The 12,631-nt window shown below is 45.0% G+C and overlaps 1 protein-coding gene across 1 annotated transcript in view; it reads right to left on the reverse strand.

The window, feature by feature from the left end:
* Positions 1–1,412: 1,412 nt before the first annotated feature.
* Positions 1,413–12,631, reverse strand: part of LOC147577584 (uncharacterized) — a 71,820-nt gene continuing 60,601 nt past the window's right edge. The window contains exons 3-4 of the mRNA XM_086675844.1: positions 2,704–2,887; positions 1,413–1,852 (exon numbers count right to left, since the gene is read on the reverse strand). The gene's annotated coding sequence lies outside the window, so the exon portion shown is untranslated. The remainder of the gene's footprint in view (positions 1,853–2,703; positions 2,888–12,631) is intronic.

Raw genomic sequence — 12,631 nt, forward strand, 5'->3', positions numbered from 1 at the left:
AGGCTTACTTTGGAGATTGTGAAAGTTACTTGGCTCGCGTCCTTTCAGAACCTATCAACGGGTCCCCAAGGAAATCAGTCCAGCGGGGACTCTTAGAGTGCGTTGGTGACACCTGCTGGCTAGGGGTGGTATGGCAAGTGTTATCTGCACACACAAAGGGAGGTGGTCTGCAACCCCTAAGTGGGGAATCTGGGAAACCTGGGCTGGAAAGGAATCTTGTAACCTGGATCCTTGATGCTCCAAGTGTGGTCCTTGGGCCAGCAGTCCTGGCATCGCTGGGAGCTTGCTGGAAATGGAGAATCAGACTGCATTCTTATGAGGTCCTCCAGGTGATCGTATGTGCCTCAGAGTGCAACAAACATGTCCTGGAAGATTTAATCTAGTGACTAAGAGCTGAGAAACATACTTTACTGGGGCGCCTGGGTGGCTCAGTCGGTTAAACATTCGACTTTTGATTTCGACTCAGGTTACGACCTTGTGGTCATGGGTTCAAGCCCCCCATCTGGCTCTGTGCTGACAGTGCGGAGCCTGCGTATGACTTTCTCTCCCTCTCTCTCTGCCCCTACCCTGCTCGCTCTCTCTCTCTCTCCTTCTCTCAAAATATACAAAAAAACTTAAAAAGAAAAGGAAGGCTACTTTATTATTTTTTTAAGTTTATTTATTTATTTTGAGACAGAGCGAGCACATTCACATGCAGACAAGTGGGGGAGGGGCAGAGAGCAAGGGAAAGAGAATCCCAAGCAGGCCCAAAGCGTGATGCAAGGCTTGAACCCACGAACCACGAGATCGTGACCTGAGCAGAAATCAAGAGTCGGCTGCTTACCGACTGAGCCACCTAGGTGCCCTTACTATTATTATTTTTTAAAGATTTAAAAAATTAATTTAATTTTTAAAAGTAATCTCTACATCCAACGTGGGGCTCAAACTCAAAACCCTGAAATCGAGAGTTGCACGCTCCACTGACCGAGCCAGTCAGGTGCCCCTAGAAGTAGAAAGCCACTTTAAAGAAATTACAAACAAAAAAACCAAAAAACAAACCAAACAAACAAAACAAGTAGAAATAGCAACTCATGGAAAGTTTAGTGTTACTGCTGCACCTGGTCAAGCCCTGTGCCACACCAGGGAGTAAACTAAGGCCTCCCATGCTCCCCCTGCCCGCACCCCCGCGACGATCCTGCTTTTCTTAATTATATTTTTATCGTACTTCCTACTTATTCTCTTGAAGGCTTTTTTCCTTCCACAGGATCGTTGTTACAATTTTATAACAAAATGACCCAGGGAAACAGGATTCCCACTGCAGAAAATTTGCTTTAATATCTTACTTTCTGAATAACTGTCTTAGAGTGCCTTGGTGGTAAGCAACAGAAATGAATTCTGGGTGCAATATAAGCAATAAATAAGAAGTACATAAGTAAGTCAATAAATAAAATTTATTGAATGGATATAGTTTATAGAACAAAGGAAAAGCTGAACAATGAGGTCTTGGAAAGGACAGGAAGCAGGGTACATGAGAAGCTGGCATTTCCAGGCAACATGTTTGGGACCCACCTGTGCCACATGTTTTCGGCCCTTGTGTGTGTTGCCTGTCAGCATGCAAATTCTCAGGGCAGAGGGTCTGTTTGGCTTAGCTCGGTCCATGCTTGGCCCTTAGAGAAGGAAGGTCAGGGCATCTTGATGTCAGGACTCATCAAAACAGTAACTGATGAGCGAATCTGGGTTCAGCAGGTGTCACAGTCAGCATCCATTCCGATTGTGTGGGTGTGGTAATACCCATGTCATTCCAGTTGTTATACACTTTGACTGTCACCCCCAGAGAGGGGTGGATCCCCAAAAGAAAACTGAAGTGTTTTAGCTGAAAAAGACGGGATGAATAAAAGGCAGGCAAACCCAACAGCTGTTCCCTACGCACATCTGTATTGTGAAATAGACGGGCACCAGGGTCCTGACTGAGGAGGAGAAAGGGAATGCATTTACTCTAAAACCCATGGGCTGGGGCGCCTGGGTGGCGCAGCCGGTTAAGTGTCCGACTTCAGCCAGGTCACGATCTCGCGGTCCGTGAGTTCGAGCCCCGCGTCGGGCTCTGGGCTGATGGCTCAGAGCCTGGAGCCTGTTTCAGATTCTGTGTCTCCCTCTCTCTCTGCTCCTCACCCGTTCATGCTCTGTCTCTCTCTGTCCCAAAAAATAAATAAATGTTGAAAAATAAATTAAAAAAAAATAAATAAAACCCATGGGCTTATTATTCCAGGATGTATCTGTTTGGAACCGCTGATGCACACGATCGGGGTGTTCAGCAATTTCTGGATGATCTTCGGTTCTTCATGTCAAATCTACTTTCTAGCACATCACCAGATGAAAACAGAAATGAAACGGTCAGGAGGGGCCTCTACCCTGCCAGGATCTTCCGGCATCGGTCTCCCTTCTGACATTCTAACGTATTCATGGGAAATGTTACACATATGGTGAGGGTCTTTTGTTTCTCTTCGTTAAATAAGAGAGAGAGAGGAAAAAAGAAAAGGATTGCATAGCTATGAAACATACACTCTGTCACCAGAGCCACATCACAGTTCTCTGGAAAAACACTGTGCGGGAATAAATAGCTGTAATCCCATGGCAACATTCAATTGAACAATGATCGGAGCTGAAAGATGTTCTTTGGTTAGAAATTCATGCTTACAAAGGGATACCATCTACCGAGTTACTCACCATTAATTATGGATAATAAAGTCAGTCCACAGCCAGGGGAAATGAGTCTCAGTCAAGCAGCCTTTCTGCCTCCTTGGAATTTTGCAAGAACTGACCGATGACGTCCTCATAAAGTAAAATGAATGAAGCTGTGTATCACAGACAGGACTCAGTGGCATACTGGTCACCTTACAAAGCTTCTTACCTGGAAGAAAGCATTTTTTTTTTATGTTCTGTGCACTGATCACACTCTCTATAGAGCTAATAATCATAATCATAATCATAATAAATATAGTATGAGGGAAACAATGCTATGCCCCCCACGTACTTCCCTTTGACATGTCTCTATAAACCGTGCTGTTACATTCATTATGTCTATTTGAAGTCTTACTTCTCTGCTTCAAGACTGTTTCATGAGGTAAAAGAATCTATTTTTGTGTTGTTGGGGAGATTTGGCATCTCAGGCCCAAGCAACTAGCAAATGCACGTTTCTTGGAATCCTCCTGTTGCATCTTGAAAATCCAAGTGATTTTTGCATTCTATGTCATAATCTATCCTTGCGTTATTTTTAAAAATATGTTTTAAGTTTATGTATTTATTTTTGAGAGCGAGAGAGAGCACAAGCAGGGGAGGGGCAGAGAGAGAGGGAGACACGGAATCCGAAGCAGGCTCCAGGCTCTGAGCTGTCAGCACAGAGCCCGACGCGGGGCCTGAACCCACAAACCATGAGATCATGACCTGAGCCGAAGTTGGAGGCTTACTCGACTGAGTCACCCAGGTGCCCTATTCTTGCATATTTTCATAAGAGACTAATGTTTCCTCCCAGATTCTGGATGCACACGAATTCTCTAGGAAGTGGCAGCAGCAACATGATCATGGTCAACTGACTGAGATGGCTCAGTGTGGAGCAAAGGGATGGGGGTTCCTGTCCTGGCTCCATCGCCCTGTCCCAGGGCAAACCTGGCCAGGAACTCGATTTCACTGCCCCCTCAGTTTCTCTACTTGGACAATTAAGGTGGCTGATTTCTGGTACACTGCCTAATGCAGCTCAAAAAGCCTACCATTCCGGGGCACCTGGGCGGCCCAGTCCATTGAGCGTCCGACTTCGGCTCAGGTCATGTTCTCACAGTCTGTGGGTTCGAGCCCCTCGTCAGGCTGTGTGTTGACAGCTCAGAGCCTGGAGCCTGCTTTGGATTCTGTGTGTCCCTCTCTCTCTGTCCCTCCCCCACTCACACCGTCTCTCACTCTCTCAAAGAATAAACATTAAAAAACAATTAAAAACAAAAAAAGAAAAGAAAAGTCTACCATCCTGGTCATGTTTCTTGTGACTCTAGGGGTAGAAAAGGAAGTCAAAAAGAGTGACCAGAAAGCCACTACCTCTCTCTTCTTTAATATTTATTTTTGAGAGATAAAGAGAGAGCACGTGAGGGAATGTGTGCGCACAAGCTGGGAAGGAGCAGAGGGAGAGGGAGAGAGAGAATCCCAAGCAGGCTCTGGGCTGTCAGCACAGAGCCCAATGCGGGGCTCGAACCCATGAACTGGGAGGTCATGACCTGAGCAGAAATCAAGAGGCAGACGCCTAACCAACTGAGCCATCCAGGTGTCCTGAAAGCCACTACTTCTATGTTTAATATATCTGGGCCCTCTCAGAAACTTGCATTGGAAACTTTCCTTTAGAACTCCCATCTCTGGCGGGGGGGTGGGGGGGTGGGGTGGTGCCTGAGTGGCTCAGTAGGTTAAGCGTCTGACTTCGGCTCAGGTCATGATCTCCCGGTTCGGGAGTTCGAGCCCTGCATCGGGCTCTGTGCTGACATCTCAGAGCCTGGAGCCTGCTCACACTCTGTCTCTCTCTCTCTCTCTCTCAAGAATAAATAAACATTAAAAAAAAAAAATAGAACTCCCATCTCTGGTCCACACACTTTGGGGAAAAGGTCCAGAAACGGAGTCCTTGAACTGAAAGCCAGAAGTGCAAGAAAAAAGGATCAGAGACTTTATCCTTTAAATACCAAATCCTTGATTAGGCCCCCTTCCGCCATCCGTTCTGTCTTTATCTGAACAGAGCAGTGGTTGTGGGCACCAGCCTGCCAGCCACAGAGCACGTCCGTTTCGGTCTGGTACCGTTAGTGCTTGCGGGCTGTGATGGCGGCTTATCAGGAGCTCAGATGGATCAACGCCATCCCAGGCGATTGAATTAAGATTGGAAAATATCTTGACAGGCTGGAATAATGGATGAAATCTAACATTTGAAATTTCATCAGGATAAAGTAAAGTCTGGCCCACAGGTTCGGAATACCAAGTGTACAAAAATAGCTGATCTCACGAAAAAGGCCTAGAATGTTCAGTTTACTACAACATCCATCTGTACCAAACCCATCAACAGGGTGATTCCCCGCATCCACCCAACTGAAGCCAGCGTAGGGTGGGCTTTGCTGAATGAAGTTCACCAAAGCCAGAGGAGAAGACTCTGCATCATCCTCTAGTCGTGTCGTTAGAGACATTCGTGTCGTTAGCATGACGTGAGTGATAGGAAACAAAGCGGACGAGGCCACGAGGGAAAGACAGACTCCAGGGGGGTGAGCTGTGACTGTACACAGTCTTACTATTATTGCTAAACTAGTTTTGGGCCACCTGGGTGGCTCAGTCCGTCGAGCGTCCGACTTCAGTTCAGGTCTTGAACTTGCCACTCATGGGTTTGAGCCCCACGTTGAGCTCCGCACGGAGCCTGCTTGGGATTCTCTCTGACCCTCTCTGTCTCTGCCTTCCCCACCTGTGCTTTCTCTCCCTCAAAATGAATAAATAAACTTAACAAATTTTTATTAAAAAAAATAGTTGTGATGACCCCCCTGAAAGTTCTTGAGGATCCCCAGGGGTCCCCACAGTTTTGAGAACTACCACCTTATGGCTTCTCTGGCTTCAGGCATCTCATCTAAACTCAAAGCAAGAAGATGAGAAGAAGTGGACAGGTCACACTGCCCTCTTACCAAGAGAGGAAAAGCTTCCCTAGCAGTTCTTAGCTGCTTTCCTTTGTGGCTCACTGGCCAGCACTGTCACATGACCACAATTAGTTGCTGTCCAATATGAAAGCAAAGACCAAAACCAAACAGATGTGTTTGGAAGTTTGGAAGGCAACAGAGACAAACCAGAGAACAGAATAACAAAAAATTTTAAATCCATAATTACTTTTTTTTTCAGAGAAGTAAGAAGACAATATTGGGTCCCTAAAATAAAAACAATATACTAGTGGGGAGCCTGGATGGCTCAGTTGGTGAAGCATCCAACTCTTGATTTTGGCTCAGGTCATGATCTCATGGTTTGTGGGACTGAGCCCTGTGTTGGGCTCTGGGTTGATTGTGCAGACCCTGCTTGGGAGTCTCTCTCCCTCTCTCTCTGCCTCTCTCTCTTTCTTTCAAAATAAATAAACTTAAAAAAACCCACAATATTCTATTAAAAATATTTTATAGCTGAAATAGAAACCCAACCAATGCATCGAGAGATAAAACAGAAATCAGATTTTTCCTTGCTGTAACAGAGCATTTACTAACAAGGAAACTGTCCAGAATTAAATGGGCTGGCTTGGAGGATGAACTGTTTAAGAAAGGCAGGGTGGGAAGGCGGCTGGCTGGCTCAGTTGGGAGACCGCGCAACTCTTGATCTTAGGGTTGTAAGTCTGAGCCCCACACTGGGAGTTAGAGATTACTTAAGAATACAAAAATCTTTTTTTTGTAGTTAGTTAGTTAGTTAATTAACTAATTGTTTGTTTGTTTGTTTGTTTGTTTGTTTGTTTGTTTGTTTTGAGAGAGACAAAGAGAGGGAAAGAATGCACGACCCCGGAGATCAAGAGTTGCATGCTCTCCCAACAGAGCCAGCCAGGTGCCCCAAGAACTTGGTTTTTGAAAGACTGACCCAGGTGGGTGACGCAGGCTGTGGCTGTGGAAACACTGCTTCTCCATTTGCAGCCAAGCGACTCATGTGGATTCAACCCCCAGATCCTGGCCTCAGTGTAACTCTGCTCTCGGGACTTCACCCCACTAACAAAGGCTCTGAGGAGGACTCACGTGCCCCTTTGGAGGGTGTGTGGCCACCAGTGCCACCGAGTTTGCCAAAGCAACGTCTCCCTGCGGCCCTGCGGCCCCTCTTCCTTGCTGCTGCCGACTGCTTTTTTTCAGACTCTTAATTCAGTGCTGTAGGAACCGAACACAGCAGTCGGCTTCAGGAACCTTACTGTTGCCATGGGTTACATGAATTCAAAACGAAGGATGGAACCAAAACAGGCCCTTAAATATCAGCCCTCAAGTGGGAAGCTAAAAGAAATGCTCCAACACCTTAAAAGAAATCAGGCGACGTCATGACAGGGGACAAATACCGGATACGAAACAGCGGCAGCAGCCAGCCGGATGGTTGCTGCCTAGAGCTGCAATTTGTTAACAGCTGCTAAAAATATTCTCTCTATGTGGTGCTTGCAAATCCATGGCAAATACTCAGCGAAATGAGAATGAATGTCTTGATCTTTAGCCTTATACTATCCAATATGGCAGCCACTGGCCACATGTGGCCATGGAGCACTTGCAATGTGGCTGGCCTGAATGAAGATGTGCCATAAGGGTAAGGCCATCGTGGGTGGGTAGCGGAATAGGTGTCAGTCTTGGATCTCACTTATCAAAATAAACTCCTGAAGGATTAAGAGTTAAAAGCAGAAGCATCTACAGGAAACCAGGTGACTTTTGAGCATGAGCAACAGAAGAAATCGCAAAGAGAAGGACAGATTTGACTACAAAAAATTAAAAGATTTAGCTTTTTTTTTTTTTGACAAATATTAATTTTAAAAAGGAAAAGAAACCCAGTACCTTCATGCTGGGTAGGTACCTTTAGAAATATCCTCTCTTAAACAAAAAAAGAAAGAAAGACAAAAAACCCCACATTTTTACTGAGATATTTTTTGACAAATACTAATTTAAAAATCAAAAAGATATGACCTTCAGGCTAGGTAGGTACTTTTATTTTGTTTAATTTTAATGTTTATTCATTAAAAAAATTTTTTTAATGTTTATTCACTTTTGAGAGAAAGAGAGAGAGAGAGGACGAGCAGGGGAGGGCAGAGAGAGAGGGAGACACAGAATCTGAAGCAGGCTCCAGGCTCTGAGCTGTCAGCACAGAGCCCGACGTGGGGCTCGCACCCATGAACCACGAGACCATGACCTGAGCCGAAGTCGGAGGCTTAACTGACTGAGTCACCCAGGTGCCCCAAGGTAGGTACTTTTAGAAACATTCTCTTTTAAAACAAAGAAACAAAAAACATTTTTATTGAAATGTAGTTAACACCCTACTGGTTTGACACATTCATTATACATATTGCAATATGGTTACCACCGTAGGATCAGCTAACACATCTATCATATCACATAATTATAATTTCCTTTCTGTGGTGGGAACAATTAAGATCTAGTCTCTTAGCCACTTTGAAGTTTATAATATAATACTGTTTATAATCCCTATGTTGTGCATTAGATCTCTAGGACTTAAATGTCCACCAGTTGCTAGTTTGTAAAAAGCTTCAGCTTTTATAAAATTATAGGTATAAATACAATTTAAAACCACATAAAAATGGGAAATAAAGATCAATAAAGATCACATATAAAGTACACAAAAAATTGATGGTGTTCTAATGCCCCAGTAGTAGAATGAACAAGTCCCAGAGGAAATACAGATGGCTAATAAACATTAAAGTGTTTTCTCCTACAAGTAATCAAAGGAAAGCAAATTAAAACTGCCATTAAAAGTTTAAAAAGTTAAATGAAGGGAAGTTTAAAACACTGTTTATTATGATTCAAGCTAACAAACTTTTGTTTTTGATGGAAGTCATACACAGCTGATGGGAATGTAAACGGAAAAATCCCTAGAAAGCAACTTGCAAAATAGATCAAGAGTCTAAAAGAGTCTAAAAATGTTCTACTCTTTGACATGGAAATTTCACTTCTGAGGAAATTAACAGACCGATTTATGTGCAAGGATGTCCATATGTTCACTATTCATAATGGCAAAATAACTGAAGCAGCTTAAAATATGCAAATAAACTATCATACCACCATAGAGAAAAAAAAAAGTGCTATAAGCACAAAATGCAAACTGGATTTCAAAGACTCAGTATGAAAAAAGAATATGAAAAGATCACATTCATATTTTTAGATTGATTCTGTGCATTGGTCGGTATATTTCGTGAAATACCGAGTTATATAAAACATCTCATTATAGGGGCGCCTGGGCAGGTCAGTCGGTTAAACATCCGACTCTTGATTTCAGCTCAGGTCATGATCTAGCAGTTCACGGGATCAAGCTCTGTGTCCAGTTCTGCTCTGACAGCCGGCGAAACCTGCTTGGGATCCTGTCTCCTCTCTCTGCCCCTCCTCTGCTCACGCTCTCTCTCTCTCTCTCTCTCTCAAAAATAAATAAACATTTAAAATATGTATCTCAGGGTGCCTAGGTGACTCAGTCAGTTAAGCAACCAACTCTTGGTTTCAGCTTGGTTCATGATCTCATGGTTGGTGAGATCGTGCCCCGTGTTGGGCTCTGTGCTGACAGCATGGAGCCTGCTTCAGATTCTGTCTCCCTCTCTCTCTCTCTGCTCCTCTCCTGCTCACGCTTTCTCTAGACAAACAAACAAACAAACAAACAAACAAACAAACATTTTTTTAAAAAATAAGTAATGTATCTCGTTATAAATTTGGTTATAATACCGGGTTAAATAAATTGCATGTAGCATGCATTACTAAAATTGATGACCCCTATCTCTTTTTTAGTGTGGCTACTTGAAAAGTTAAAATTCCATATGCAGCTAGCATTTGTGGCTCACATTTGTGGATTGCACTGAATGTCTCTGGGATAGCGCTGCTTGAGATCTATGGGCAAATCCTCCAGACGGTCATCCCAGCCCCATGACCTCCCCAGTTGTCCCCTTACTCCAGCCCCTCCCTTCCTCTTTGCTTCTCTACCTCTCTTCTCTTCCAACAGGAAACTAGCTCACTTCTACCATTAAATGGGAAAAATAATAGCTAACATTTTTTAAAGGCTCTACGTGCTAAGTTCTTTACCTGTCTTATGTCCTGCAAACCCCCTCCCCCACAACTATCCTCCAAGGTAGGTAACATTATGGCACAGAGGGGTTAAACTCTGTGCCCAAGGTCATACAGCCAGTAAGTAGAAAAGCTAGGCTCCTAACCCCAGGTAGCGTGTCTCCCAACCCGTCCGCTCTCTACTGCACAAGAGAAATGGGATATTGGGAAATCTTAATAGAAACCCCTTTGGAACAATTGACTGTATTTTCCCATTTGCACTGCCAGGTTGCCCTGGGGAAGATGTTGAAGCTTAAAAGCTAATGGCAGGTTCCTGAAATGCACCCATCAGTGCTGTGGGAGGCATTGTGTCTCCTGAGTTGGTTCACTGCAGCTGAGACAGCACATTTCTGATAATTTCTTACACATTAGGAGCCTACTGAGGAGGCTTTTAGCCTCGGAAGATGTGAATAAGCAGGTTGAAATCAATAAAAGAGGATGTAGAGATTTCAAGTGATATAGGACAAAGGGATGACTCAGTCAGGAGGGGACAGGGATGCTACGCTGAAATTTGGTGAAAGCAAGGAAGTTAGAGGCATATTGTACATGATAAAAGATCCTCAGGTCTTCAAGAGGGAAATATGTAAGATGTGTGAACGATAAAACCACCAATATGGGGATGGTTGCAAATTGCATTTATACAAGAAAATGTAACTACTGACCTGGTGGGTCCACCACAGCCAAGTGTCTTAAGCTGTGAACTCAAACCACAGTGCCTCATCCAGTGGCAAAGCTGGCTGCTCGTTGATTATAAGGAAAAATATTTAAGTACCCGACGTGGCAAAGGATTCACTTCTTATGTGTTTTAAAGCGGACAGCAGTGTTATCCCAATAGTGAGCTCCCTGTCTGCACCTGTCTCCTGTGAGAAAATGAAGGGGAGGGGTGTCAGTGTCAGCTCTGTGTCTTGTCCCCAGAGCTCCCTCATCTATGCCTGTGGCCTGGGACCCCGAAGGGAATGCATTGTGCACAGGGACATGTCTGTCCCTTGTTTCCGGGCAGAAATGAAATCTGAGAACAAATGGCTTCATGGATGATAAAAGAGAATCAAAGGGATCGTGATACGGTCAGATGACGGTCAGATGGCAAGAGAAGGTGATACGCAAAGGGAACCCAAAGCTTTGGAGATTTTGGTATCGAGATGCAATGTTGTGGACAGAGGAGAGCCTTGAATCAAGGTAGATTGGGTTTAGAACTCAGAGTTGGCACGTAGAAGCTCATGGGAGACCATGTGGAGTTTTTTTTCTTCTACACCGACAACCAATTCTCTGCCACCTGGGTGTCCAACAATTCAATCCCTTGCTGATACTATGCATGCAGCTAAAGGGCTGACGTCATCTACCCACAGTGAAAGGGCTCAGTCCCGCTTCGGATGCCAGCTGTGAACGGCAAGTCCAGACTACTCATACTTCTGCCCGGCTGACTATAGATGTGAGGTTCCCATACTGCCCTCACCCCCACCTCCGGTTTGGCAATTTTCTAGATCAACTCACAGAAGCCGGGGGGAAAAAAACTTTACTTGTTTTGCTGATTTATTATAAAAGGACATGATTGGTGGCAGTTGGAGTGGGAGAACTGGTGCTGGAACACAGCAGCTAAGGCCCCAGTCATCACGGAACAGAGATAAGCAGTCACCTGGATGCTCTTCCCAAATCCCACCCCAGAGAGTCTCTGAGTTAATAAATGACTAGTTTCGTGTTGCTGTTTTGGGGTTGGTTTCTTATGCGGTTGTGGATAAATGGACCCAGGCGGTCCACCTTCAGAGTTATAAGGATCAGAGATAACATGGAAATCACCTAATCTGGGGCCTGACATACAGCAAATCTCACAAACGGTAACTCTCATCTTCATTATTGAAAATGAAAGGATTGTAATCTAGTAGTTGTATTTGCCCCATCCATCTCCTTTGCCCCACCCACCCCAGCCCCACACTCTGAGGAAATCTCAGAGTCAACTCAGAGGAGCAAAGACCCTCCTCTGCAAGCTCCAACCACTGTCTTCCACCCAGAGGTGGCAGGTGAGGGTCTTTTTAGGTCTGTTTCGCGGATCTCAAGCCAGCTTTATGTGAAATCAAGCCCCTCTGCCCCTGGCTTCATTCTCTTGTCTTTTGGGACCCCAAATCCACTTTGACCCAGGGCTGACCCTAAAATTATTCTGCAGGCTCTCTGTCAACCCAGGTCCATCAGATCCTGCAAAGTGGGGGTGTCCAGGTTGAGAATGGAAAGAACTTTCCCTGCTCCCTCCCTAGCCCCTCAGTTTGCCTCAGCAGGTGGAATCCTGCCCCAGCATCACATCATTTCTCTGTGCACTGATCTGCCAAGGACGCTAGGAGCAAACGTTCTCCACCCTCTCTTGGGGCTGTTAGGCAGACAAGACCCCACCTACTCCCTTGATGGTGTGTCTCAAACAAGGTGTATCTCCGGCCAAGTAGCTCTTCCTCTGATATTTTTTCTCTCCAAGTCGAGTTGTGAAACACACGCACTAACCCAGACCTGGAGTCCAAGATCAAACAAACCCAAGCGAAGTTTGTAACCATGGAAATGAACTGTTGCATCAGATGATTGCTGCATTCAGATGAGCGAGGCCCAGGCATTTCCTCTGCCTTTCCTGCTGCCGGCCACGCCACGGGGAGGGGGCTGGGCGGTGGTGGAGGGTTATCTAGTGCACGCTAAGGCTGGGCAAGTATGTGAGCGCTGGACTCGCCAAAGGAAAATGCAGGCACTGCCCCCAAGTTCTATGGTCCACACTGAAATGTTGAAAGGTAAATGCATTTCGGGAGTGGGGACATTGTGATTCCACACAGTTCAAGTGAATACATTTGCATCTGTGCACTTGTTAAACATGT

This window comes from Puma concolor, chromosome C2, assembly GCF_028749965.1.
Source record: "Puma concolor isolate L17-30 chromosome C2, mPumCon1.1.hap2, whole genome shotgun sequence".
NCBI classification, from domain to species: Eukaryota; Metazoa; Chordata; class Mammalia; order Carnivora; family Felidae; genus Puma; species Puma concolor.